We start from the raw sequence: 10,234 nt of genomic DNA, 5'->3' as shown, positions 1-10,234 counted from the left end.
GAAGAAAGGAAATAATAAAAGTCAGAGAAGAATTAAATGAAATAGAGAACAAAAATATTGTAGAAAAAATGAATAAAACAAAGAGCTGGTTCTTAGAAAAAATTAATAAAATTGATAGACTCCTTGTTATACTCACTAAGGAAAAAAAGGGGAAGATCCATATAAATAAAATCAGAAATGAGAGAGGAGAAATCACCTCAGACATCACAGATATACAAAGGATCTTATTAGATATTATGAAAGTCTTTATGCTACCAAATTCAGTAATCTAGAAGAAATGGATAAGTTCCTAGAAACATATAGCCTTCCTAAACTAAATCATGAAGAACTGGAAAATCTAAATAGACTGATCAACAATGAGGAAATTGAAACAACCACTAAAAAACTCCCAAAATACAAAAGTCCAGGACCAGATTAGTTCTACCAAATGTTAAAAAAAAAAAAAGCCTATTTTTGCAAACTCTTCTAAAACATTAAAAGAGGCAATACTTCCTAATACATTCTACCATGCCAATATGACCCTAATACCAAAACCTGGCAAAGATTAACACAAAAAAAGAAAACTACAGACCAATATCCCTGATAAATACAGATTCAAAAATCCTAACCAAAATACTATATAATCGAATATAATAGTACATCCAAAAAATAATACATCACAATCAAGTGGGATTCATTCCAGGGGCACAGGATGGTTCAACATTTGCAAATAATCAACTTAATACACAACATTAACAGAGGAAATGATAAAAATCCTGTGATCTTGTCCATAGATGCAGAAAAAGCATTTGATAAGATACAATATCCATTTATGATTAAAATGCTCAATAAAATAAGAATAGGAGAAAAATACCTCAACTTAATAAAGGCCATATATAATAAACCCTCAGCCATATCATACTCAATGGTGAAATACTGAAAGCTTTCCCCCAAAGATCAGGAACAAGACAAGGATGTCCTCTCTCACTACTCTTATTCAACATAGTACTGTAAGTTCTAGCCAGAGCAATAAAGCAAAATAAATAAATAAAAGGCATCCAAATTGAAAAGGAAGAAGTCAAACTGTCACTTTTTGTGAGTGACATTGGTGCTGTATATAAAAAACTCTAAAGACTCTACCAAAAACAACTACTAGAAACAATAACTAAGTACAGTCAAGTTGCAGGATACAAAATCAATGTACAAAATCCGTTGCCTTCCTGTATTACCTACAACAAAACTTCAGAAAAAGAAATGGAGAAAACAATTCCTTTTGCAATTACAACCAAAAGAATAAAATACCTAGAAATAAACTTAACAAAGAATGTGAAAAAACCTATGTACTGAAAATTACAAAACATTATTAAAAGAGATTGAAAAAGACACAATGAAATGGAAAAATATCCCGTGTTCATGGTTTGGAAAAATCAACATAGTTAAAATGGCCATTTTACCCAAAGTAATATACAGATTTAATACAATTCCCATCAAAATCCCAATGTCATTTTTTAAAGAAATAGAACAAGAAATCATCAGATTTATATGAAACCACAAAAGATCCAAAATAGCCAAAGCAATCCAAAAAAAAAAAAAAAAAAAAAAAAAAAAAAGAACAAGGCTGGAGGTATCATGCTACCTAACTTCAAAATATACTACAAAGCTACAATAATAAAAATTAAAAAAAATAATAATAATAAAAAAAAAAAAAAACACAGCATGGTAGTGGCAGAGAAACAGACACATAGACCACTGGCTAGGAAAACTGGAAAGCCACATGCAAACGAATGAAACTGGGTTGCAGTTTTTCCCCCTGTACAAAAATTAATTCAAAATGGGTCAAAGACTTTGACATAAGACCCAAAAGTATAGGTCACATAGAAAAAAATATAGGTAGTAAACTTATGGATCTGGGTGGTAAATAACATTTTATGGACTTGACCTAAAAAATAAATGAATAGGACTACTAGTATATCAAACTGAAGAGCTTCTACACAGCAAAAGAAGTAAACAACAAAACAGACAGACATACAGATGGGAGATGATATTTGCAAACAGTAGCTCCGACAAAGGTTTTATTTCCAAAATATATAAAGAACTCATAAAACTCCAACACCAGACAAATAAACAACCCAATCAAAAAGTGGGCAGAGGACCTGAAAATACACCTCTCCCAAGAAGACATACAAACAGCCAATAGATATATATAATGATGTTCAATCTCACTGGCAATCAGGGAAATGCAAATTAAAACTACAATGAGATACCACCTTTTATCAGTTAGAGTGGCCATTATCAACAAGCCAAGCAACAAGTGCTGGAGAGGTTGTGGGGGAAAAAAAAAAAAAGAAAAAAAAAAACCCTCATTCACTGCTGGAGGAAATGTAGACTGAAATAACCATTATGGAAAGCAGTCTGGCGATTCCTCAAAAAATTAAAAATAGAGCTACCATATGATCCAGCAATCCCTCTTTTGGGTATATACTCAAAAAACTCGGAATCATTTATATGCAAAGAGATATGCATTCCTATGTTCATTGCAGCATTATTCACGGTGGCCAAGAGTTAGAAACAGCTAAAGCGCCCTACGATAGAGGATTGGATAAGAAGATGTGGTACATATACACAGTGGAATGCTACCCAGCCATAAGAAACGATGAAATGGTGTTATTTACAACAACATGGATGGACCTTGAGAACATTATATGAAGTGAAATAAGTCAAGCAGAGAAAGCTAAGAACTATATGATTTAACTCATCTGTGGTATATAAAACTGAAACTTATGTACACAAACAGCAGTGTGGTGGTTTCCAGAGGGCAGGGGGGTGGGGAAAGAAAGAGGTCCTGATATGAGGTGACAGGAGAAGATTTGACTTTGGGTAATGGGCATCAGATTTTGTAAATTAGAAATCCACACATGTAACCTATATTTTCATGTAGACTAATGTCAACCCAATAAAATCCTATATAATAAAAGGCAAAAAATAAATAAGTTTAAAAGAGAGAGAGAGATAATGAAATGAGGCAACCTAAACTTAATCTAGAGACTTTGGAAGATTCTCAGGAAAGTCCAGGCAGCCATGGGGGTGGCAGGGAAACCCTCAGGTGTAAGTGATCTGGGTATGTCTTAGGCCTTTTGCTGACATGACCCTGGGCTTGGAGCTGGTGGAAGCTGACCTTGATACACAGCTTGGCCCCTCCCACACACACCTACACCACCAGAGGCAATCACAAACTGTGGGTCACTTGGTAGCTCTAGACAGGCATCCCAAGGCTGGTTACAGTCAGCGTTTGACATTGACTTATACCAGCGTTCCTCTATATATGACAAACTTGCAGCCAACTTCATACTTAAGGGCAAAAACAGGACATACAGATGGCAAATTAGACCCATGAAAAAATTCTCAAATAACACTAATCATCAGAGAGATGCAAATTAACACTACAATGAGGTTTCACCTCACCTGCCGGAAGGGCTACCATCAATATATTAACAAACAACAAGTACTGGAGAGAATGTGAAGAAAAGGGAACCCTAGTGCACTGTTGGTGGGAATGCAGCCAATGTGGAAAAGAGTATAAATGTTCTTCCAAAAATTAAAACTGGAACTGCCTTTTGACCCAGAGATCCCATTTTTGGGAACATATCCTAGGAATCTCAAAACACCAGTCAGAAAGAATATATGCACCCCTATGTAAATAAAGCAGCATTATTTACAATAGCTAAGATTTAGAAACAGCCCAAGTGTCCATCAGCAGATGAGTGGATGAAAAGCTGTGGTACAGCCCTAGCTGGTTTGGCTCAGTGGGTAGAGCGTCAGCCTTTGGACTGAAGGGTCCCGAGTTCAATTCTGGTCAAGAGCACATGCCGGGGTTGTGGACTCAATCTCCAGTCCGGGGTTTGCAAGAAGCAGCCAATCAATGATTCTCTCTCATCATTGATGTTTCTATTTCTCTCTCCCTCTCCCTTCCTCTCTGAAACCAAAACTATATATTTTGTTAAAGCTGTAATACATTTACAGAATGGCATACTATGCAGCTGTGAAAGAAAAGAATCTCCTACCCTTTGAGACAATAGGTCAGACTACAATGCTAAGTTAAGTAAGCCAGTAGAAAAAGATAAATATCACGTGATCTCACTTATAAGTGGAATCTAAAGAACAAAATAAAATGAACAAATCAGGGCCAGAGGTATGGATGCATGAAATAGAATAGCAGGTCTCAGTGGAGGCGGTTTTGCGGGGGAAGAGAACAGGAAGAAATTAACCAAAGAACATTTATAGATATATGCATAACCCATGAACAAGACAATGGCATGGAAAGTTGTGGGTTGGGTGGAGAGGGGAAATGGAGAAAGTGGGAGACATCTGTAATACTGTCAACAATAAAATAATTTTTTTAATATATATTTTATTGATTTTTGTACAGAGTGGAAGGGAGAGAGATAGAGAGTTCGAAACATCAATGAGAGAGAGTCATCGATCAGCTGCCTCTTGCACACCCCCTACTGGGGATATGCCCGCAACCAAGGTACATGCCCTTGACCGGAATCTAACCCGGGGCCCTTCAGTCCCCAAGCCGACGCTCTATCCATTGAGCCAAACCGGTCCTGGCAATAAAATAATTTTTTTAAAAATAAAAAGAATATGTGAGAAAATTTCATCAATACCACAGAAGACAGACTAGAAAAGAAAAGAAAGAAGAGCCTATGGAACAAAACCAAAATATTAGAAATGAATCTAAATATACCAGTACTCAAAACATATACAAAAATTATTTTATTAAATTGAAATAAAAATTCTTGCTACATTTTGCTTAAGAGAAAATTCTAAAAACAAAACAAAACGAGAAAACTGAACACACAGGATCTGATTCTTCCTGCTGCCCTGTACACAGACTGAAGCCCTCCCACCTGCCCACCCACTGAATCCACCACACCCACCAAAGAGATATCCCAAAGGAAGGCCAATGCTGCTGAAGGGCCAGTCAAAGGAAACTCTGAGAGAACACCAAGTTAGTGAACTAAGTTAAATCCTATAAGGTGAAATCTAAGAAATAAGAAAAAATATATAAAAAATTAATATTCAGGGGAAAAAAGTAAATAGAAAAAAAAAAAGAAAACTGGTAGAGTTGAAACATTAAGGAGAAATTAAGATTTATAAAAAAGGATTGAACTAAAATTTTTAAAATGTTATACCTTTATAGCAGACAATAAAAGAGTTATAATAACAGCCTTTATATTTTTTATCAATGGCTCCTCAACCTTCATTCTTTTACAATTCAGAATCTTGTATGAACTATTTGTAAACACACATTTCTACTAGTAGATACTCTAAAAACACATTAGGAGAAGGTGGAAAACCCTCATCATCAAAATTGTGTGTAATAATTTTGTGCACAAAGACAGTAAAAAGTTGAATAAAGGCATGGTTAACTGTCTTGCTTATAACCTTCACATTTATTTACTGCTATTTTTTTAAATAAATTTTTTCAGGAAAAAAAATACCTATTTTACCAATAGTCAAATATTTCTGAATTTCTTTATCGCTTTTTAAAAGAAGAAACATCATATTTGAAGTTACCAAATCAATAAAGAGTGATCTTAGATCAACATCTTAATCTTACTCTGTTTTATTCATTCTAAGATAGCTAACCAATGTGAGTCAGGCAAGGAATACTAGTCCTATAGCCTTAATGCAGATTTAGTAACAAAAATGCTTTCTACATTTATCTATTTGCCACATATCCTGGCCAAACTTGAATAAAATAATATTCCCCCACAGGACAGAGAACCCAGGAGATGTCGATTTGCCTCCAAAACCTGGAGCGTAAGTAAGAGCTCTCTTTGTTTATCTGTTATCAATTGTTAAAGATATACCAGCTGATATTCATACAACAGCGGATAGAAGAATCAATGTGTGAGTAATTTAAAAACATAGACTCTACAACACTAATTTTATAAAACATATATTTTAGGTTTGAAACTTACTAGTTTGAATTTTTTTTAAAGTTCCCCCAAGTTGTTTTTGTTACAGTGAGCCTGATATCCATTTATAAGATTTCATTTGTTGTAACTGTCCTAGACCAAGGTGGTTCTCAAACATCAAGGAGAAAGCTCTGTGATCAGCATGAGGAAATGTCCCTATGACTACAAAAGTTTTTAAAAACTAGTTATTTTTTATGAAGTGCAAAAGCAAGCACTCTTTTAGTTCCCTTTTTATGACCATTCATTTGTTTTATAAAACAAAAAAAAAAAAAAACATTTGCGTATAATCAGAATAAAGTTCTGGAGAAGAATCCATCTTTCTGTAAGGCCTTGCAAACATTTATCCTTAGACACAGGTATGGAAGCTTAGTTCAGTCTGTTTCCTGTAGTTCTTTCTAAACAGATTCAGAACAGGGGCCTTCATGAGTCCTCTAAGTGAATGTGTGAATAGTCTCCCAGATGTGAACTTAAGAAATTCAGGCCCAGCGGAAACTGGTTTGGCTCAGTGGATAGAGCGTTGGCCTGCGGACTGAAAGGTCCCAGGTTCGATTCCCATCAAGGGCATGTACCTTGGTTGCGGGCACATCCCCAGTAGGGGGCGTGCAAGAGGCAGCTGATCGATGACTCTCATCGATGTTTCTAACTCTCTATCTCTCTCCCTTCCTCTCTGTAAAAAATCAATAAAATATATATTAAAAAAAAAAAAAAATTCAGGCCCAGATAATTATGTCAAAACCTGCCACAAAACTATGCTAGAAAGGAATTCTTTTTTATTTTAGTTTCTTTCTTTATTGATTAAGGTATTACATATGTGTCCTTATCCCCCCATTGCCCCCTCACCCACTCACCCCCAATCATGCCTCACCCCTCCCCCCCAAACACCCCCCCCCACCCGGTGTCTGTGTCCATTGGTTAAGCTTATACGCATACATACAAGTCCTTTGGTTGATCTCTCCCTTTCACCCTCACCCTCCCCTACTTTCCCTCTGAGGTTTGACAATCTGATTGATGCTTCTCTGTCTCTGGATCTGCTTTTGTTCGTCAGTTTATGTTGTTCATTACATTCCAAAATGAGTGAGATTGTGCAATATTTATCTTTCTCTGACTGGCTTATTTCACTTAGCATAATGCTCTCCAGTTCCATCCATGCTGCTGCAAATGGTAAGAACTCCTTCCTTTTTACTGCAGTGTAGTATCCCATTGTGTAGATGTACCATAGTTTTCTAATCCACTCATCTGCTGATGGCCACTTAGGCAATGATAGGCTATGGGTCTTTGTCGTTTGCCACATTATTGAAAAATATCTGTAGGCATGGCTTTCCTTTTATCTTTTTTTTCTTTTTTTTAAATATATTTTTATTGATGTCAGAGAAGAAGGGAGAGGGAGAGAGAGATAGAAATATCAATGATGAGAGAGAATCATTGATTGGCTGCCTCCTGCATGCCCCACACTGGGGATCATCCTTTTATCTTCATACACAACAATTTATTGTAATCAGCTCACCCATGAAGTGTGTGTGTGTGTGTGTGTGTGTGTGTGTGTGTGTGTATTAGAAGCCTGATGCATGAAGATTCATGCAGAATGGGCCTTCCTTACTCTGGCTGCCAGCATAGCCTTTGCTCCATCCAGAGCTGCCTTTCTGCCTTTGCTCCACCCTGGGCAACTGTATATGCAAATTAACCCACCATATTTGTTGGGTTAATTTGCATACTCGCTCCTCATTGGCTGGTGGGAGTCACGAAGGTAGGTGAATTTGCATCTTTCTTTTATTAATGTAGATATATATATATATATATATATATATATATATATATATATATATATATTAGTTTTACAGCTGGTCATACAGAATATAGAGGCCTGTTGTAGCTCATTTATGGTGCTAACCGAGGTAATGGTTAACACATACACTTAACAGCTTGATCACCTAATAACCTAACTCTAATGTCTAATCTGGTCTTTCTAAACACCACTGAGGTATCACCCTAAACAGAGAGGAGAAGGGAACCTTTGGGACAGGACTGCATGTCTTTGGGCTTCATTCTAATCTTCAGTAGAAGGAGACTAGTTTATCCCTGCTATTTGGAACAAGATAGATAATGGAACAGACAATGATAGTGAGGGGGAATATTGACATAATAATTGATAGATTGAAAGCTACACTGATTAAATAGCCTAGCCTTCTTATAATAAAGTTATTTATTTCTATCTTAGGTGAAACAACAGTACACACAGTTCTGAGGAAACATGCTTATTATATTTTTGGTTATTTCCATAATCCATTACATGCAGTATTTTTTAAATAAGTGCCAACACCCAGTTTCATCACAGATGCAATGAATGAACATAGCAGTTGGTAAAATCATCAATTTCCTTTTCAATATACAATTTTACTCATGTTTATTTCTAGTGGGTACACTAAAATAATCCCAGTGATAGATTGCCATTAGGACTTGAGAAATGACCTTATCAGGTACAATTTATTACCAGCTCAGCAGATAAAATACAAGAAATAGATCCTTTGTTACACATCTACCAACTAGAATGACATTACATATTCTTAAATGACATGAATGAGGTTTTTCAGAGATCATCAAAAGTAGACATTTCGCAGAAGATGAGTACCAATATGAGACCACAGAAACAAACATGTAATTTCATAAAGTAAGCATCTCTATTCAAAACCACTAGAAGAGATTTCTCCTTGATAATAGAAACCACTGATTGTCACACTCTCCTTTGCATTCTTTTGTTTTTAATCCTTTTAGAGAAATATCCCCACTTTAATAGTAGAAGGTTTTATATTTCTGGTTTACCTGATTTTGTTTTCTTGCTAATAAAACAACTTTCTTAGAGCCTTTATTTGAGATAATACTCACTCTAATGCTAAGTTCAGCTCTATAAAGCCATTGCTAGTGCAACAAAGTAAAGAATTGTTGGATGGGTCATTCAATGTTAATCCTGGAAAATCCAAATAATAACTGTACTCCAATTAGTACTGTTAGAGTGAATCTTCATCAGGAGGTTGCAGTTTGGTTCCCTGTCAGGGCACACGCCTAGTTTGGGTGTATGGGAGGCAGACAATGGATGATTCTCTCTCACGTTGATGTTTTTATCTCTCTTTCCCTCTCCCTTACCCTCTGAAATCAATAAAAACTTTTTTTTAAAAGAAGAAGATTGTGGTCAGTAATGTTTCATTCAGCCAAAACAAAACATGTAGATTAGGCAGGGACATTTGTAGCAAGCTATCTTTAAATTGGTCCAATGCCTTTATGCAATACACTAATAATAAGGTGGCTGATCAATATATAAAAAATATCCTGCTCTTTCCCCTCGGCGTGCCTGGTGCTCCATGGGTCGCCAGTATTGTAAGAACAAACCTTACCCAAAGTCTCGCTTCTGCCTCGGTGTCCCTGATGCCAAGATCCGCATCTGTGACCTGGGGTGGAAGAGACCACTCTACAGCCACATGATGTCAGATGAACATGAGCAGCTCTCCTCCGAAGCCCTGGGGGCCGCTAGGCTCTGTGGTGAAAAGCTGTGGCAAAGATGGCTTTCACATCCGAGTGCGGCTGCACACCTCCCACGGCATCCGCATCAACCAGCTGCTGTCCTGTGCTGGGGCCGGCAGGCTCCAGACAGGTGCGCGGATGCCCTTGGAAAGCCCCAGGGCATAGTGGCCAGAGTCCACATTGGCCAAGTCATCGTGTCCATTCCCACCAAGCTGCAGAACAAGGAGCATGTGATTGAGGCCCTACGCAGAGCCAAGTTCAAGTTCCCTGGCGCCAGAAGATCCACGCCTCCAAGAAGTGGGGCTTTACTAAATTTAAGGAGAATGAGTTTGAAGACATGGTGGCCGAGAAGCACTTCATCCCACATGGCTGTGGGGTCAAATATATCCCAAATCGCGGTCCCCTGGACAAATGGTTGGCCCTGAACTCATGAGAGTCTCAATGCTGCCCTCCCCTCCACCTTACACCCACCAATAAATCAACTTTCTATTTTAAAAAATCCTATGTAGCACAGAAAGAATGGTTTAAGTCATAATGGGAACAAAAAAATTACAAGTCTAAGAGTAAATTTAATTATGTCACAACAACAGAGCTTCCTATAATAAAATGCTAATATGTCAATTGTCCCCTCAGGAGTTCAACTGACCAGGAGTTCAACTGCTGACTATGACGTGTGCCATCAGGGGGTGGCTCAGAACAAAGGAAGGTCCCTGCTAGCAGCCAGCAGCCGAGAGAAGGAAGGCCCCAATCAGCCCTGT

At 37.2% G+C, this 10,234-nt stretch overlaps 1 pseudogene across 1 annotated transcript; it reads left to right on the top strand.

The window, feature by feature from the left end:
* The first annotated feature begins 9,316 nt into the window (after positions 1 to 9,316).
* On the top strand, positions 9,317 to 9,909 carry LOC311620494 (large ribosomal subunit protein uL16-like; annotated as a pseudogene). The gene has a single exon. The product of its transcript is annotated as a large ribosomal subunit protein uL16-like (transcript).
* Positions 9,910 to 10,234: the final 325 nt, after the last annotated feature.

This window comes from Pipistrellus hanaki (genome assembly GCF_964339955.1).
Source record: "Pipistrellus hanaki genome assembly, chromosome: 1".
NCBI lineage: Eukaryota > Metazoa > Chordata > Mammalia > Chiroptera > Vespertilionidae > Pipistrellus > Pipistrellus hanaki.
Note: the sequence above shows the minus strand (reverse complement) of the source record. Positions and strands in the feature narration are given on the sequence as shown.